The sequence below is a fragment of the Lutra lutra genome, chromosome 17, assembly GCF_902655055.1.
Source record: "Lutra lutra chromosome 17, mLutLut1.2, whole genome shotgun sequence".
NCBI lineage: Eukaryota > Metazoa > Chordata > Mammalia > Carnivora > Mustelidae > Lutra > Lutra lutra.
In genome coordinates this window covers 49,376,704-49,379,768 of record NC_062294.1, presented here as the reverse complement: position 1 = coordinate 49,379,768, position 3,065 = coordinate 49,376,704, and positions in this window count along the sequence as shown.

The following is a 3,065-nucleotide window of genomic DNA, read 5'->3' as shown; positions in this document are numbered from 1 at the left end:
TCCTCCCTAGGATTCTACTCCCGCCCCGCCCAGCACTCTGCACCCGCCCCCTCCCAGGATTCTACACCTGCCGCTCCCGGGGATTCGATCTCGCCCCTCCACTAGAATTCTATCTCCGCCTCTCCTGGCGTTCAAACCCCGCCCCTTTGCCCTCCAGCAGGCCTCCTGCGCCCCGCCTCCCCCGATCGCCTGGTGGCTCCTTTAAGGTTCTGTCACGCCCCCTCCGGGGCTCAGGGCTGTCTCCGCCCCCTGAAGCCACGCCCCCACAGGCCCCTCCCACCCACTCTCCCGGCAGTTGGTCCAGCCTCTTCCCTGAAACTCAGTCCCGCCTGGACTAAGCCCGGCGCGAAGTTCTAGCCCCGCCCCTTCGGCAGTAGCTGAGGCCTCGTCGTCACACCTGCGTGAGGCACGTGGGTTGTCATAGACCCGCCCCTCCTGGAGTCCCGCCCCCAGGCTGAGACCACCGCCCCTTTCCCCGCCACCAGACTTTCCCAGTTCTTGTCTCCCGCCCAGTATCTGTCTCCATCTGGGAGCGTCTCGGCGTATCCTGTCTCTTCCCAATCTCTGCCTCGGACTCTGGGCGTCGCTGCGCCATTCCTGTCCAGATTTCTCTGTCCCTCTCAGTGTCTCTGGCTCTGTGTCTCTCTGTCACCATCTTTGATCTCCTTCGTCCCTTTATTTCTCTGACTCTGGGTCTTACAGTCCTCACGTCTCGGTGTCGCTTTGTGTTTCTGCTCTCTTTGTCCTTCTCTTCCCGTTCCTGTGTCACTTGGTTCCCGTGTCTCTTTCCAACCCCTTGACTCTGTCTCTGTCTCTATGTGTGCCCCTCAGTGTCCGTCGTTTCTCTCTGTCTCTTTATGTCTCTGTTCCTGCCTCTCTTCTCTGTCTCTCGCTCCGCGCATCCCGTCCTCTCCTGCCTCGGGTCCTCACCTCCTCGTTACCGCAGCCTCCCGCCAGGGGGCGGCACAGACCGGCCCCGCGCTCCTCTGGCCCCGCGGGGCTGGGCTAGGGTCGGGCCGCCAGGCTCCGTCGGTCCCTCCCCTTGTCCTTGTCCCACTTCTCCGATCTTCCCAGCCTCGCGTCTTTGTGTTTCTAGTTCTGACTCGGCCCCTTTGTCTCTCCCCGGCGGCGCCCGCTCCTCCCCACCCCCACCTACCTCTTCACATTCCTAGGGCTGACCGGGGGAGCTGGTGAGGCCGCCCAGTGTGTTGGGGTGAGGGCGGGAAGCCGGAGGCTGGGGGAGGGGGAGGAGGATGCCACTGAGTGCCTGAAATCCCCCCCCCGCCCCGTTCCGGTTCCTCTAGGGCGAGGGTCTACCTCAACTGGGGGCAGATGCTTGAGAGCTTCTCGCCCCAGCAAGAGGACCCCCTAGACTTGCCCTCCCATTCTTTTCCTCACACACCTGAACTTTCCTCCCCAAAGGGCAAGGTCTCCAATGGTAGGGATTCTTACTGGCCTGCCTTCAAGTATTGGTAATGATACTATTCACAAACATATTTACAATGTGCTGGGTACACATTTAGGTGCACTGTATATTAGCTCAAATAACCCACATGGGACCCTATGTAATAAGGGAACTGAGGCACAGAGAGATGAAATGACTTGGCCTAACAGTTACAAAATGGCAAATCCCAGACTGAGGCATCTTAGTAAATTCCTCACAAGAATCCACTGGAGGAGACATTATCGTGATCCCCGTTTCACCGAAAAGTACCCTGAGGCTCATTTGCCCCAAGTCACCCAGCAAGAAAGTAGCAAGCAGGGATTTGAACCGTGGCAGTCTGCACTCTTAGCCTTTCTACCCTACGTGCCCTCCAGATAATACATATCTTAGGCTTGGCACCAGCGGGACAAGTAGGTTCATAATAGATGTGATCTCTTTGTCCTTCTCTCCCCACTCTGGGGCCAGACTAGATGGCCAGCATCCCTGGGTTTTATGTCGCTTTGCTACTAATTTGCTTTGCACAGTCCTTGCCTCCCCTGCACACACACCCCCAAACATCCCTTTCTCTCTTGAACACGATGCCCAGTCCCCAGCGAGATTTCTTCCAGGAAGGCCCCCTAGCACCTGCTCGTTTCTGGACCTGTCAAGGATGAGCTCAGCCTTCCTGGCAGTTCTTTGTGGAGCCCACAAGGGAAGCCCTAGGAGGGTAAGCTGGAGTTTAATGCCCCCTTCACATGAAGAAGGGGACGTGCATTAAGCTGAACGCTGCTGTTTGTTGACAAATGCCTGGGTGGGTCTCATGCCTGAGGAGTCAGCCTTGAGTGTTGAGAAGTCCCATGGCCCTTCACTGAAGAGCCATAACCACCCGGAGGTACAGGCACAAAGCCAAAGTCTTCCTTCTGAAGCTTTGGGGTTGGTGCCAAGTATTTACCTGCCTGGCAACCTGTCACCTCTTTTTATTCTCCCAGCAGTCCCCCCCACCCCACCCCACCACCAAGTTTTCCTACAAGGAATCCCTTACACTCGGTCCTTAAGGTCCACAGTGAGCCTGACCCTGTCCTGGCCAATCAGAGCATGTGATCGATCCCCTGGCTACAGGGATTGGTTCATGGATGGGGGTGGGACCCATTCCTGTCCAATGGGGATTAGCCCTGAGACTTCAGACTTCTTGAATGAATAGGGAAAGGACACACTTTTTTTTTTTAAGATTTTATTTTTTTTTTAATTTTTATTTACTTGACAGATCACAAGTAGGCAGAGAGGCAGGCAGAGAGAGAGGGGGAAGCAGGCTCACCACTGAGCAGAGAGCCCGATGCGGGGCTCGATCCCAAGATCCTGAGATCACGACCCGAGCTGAAGACAGAGGTTTCAACCCACTGAGCCACCCAGACGCCCCAAGATTTTATTTTTTAAGTAAACTCTACACTCAACGCGGGGTTCAAACCTATAACCAACCCTGAGATCAAGAGTTGTATGCCGTACCAACTGAGCCAGTCAGGCGCCCTGGGACACCGTTTTTTGTTGGGGGGTTGGTAAACTGGTAGGGTAGAAATCTGGCGCTGGGGTGACTATTTTTCTTTTTTTAAGATTTTATTTATTATTTAGTCAGAGAGAAAGAGAG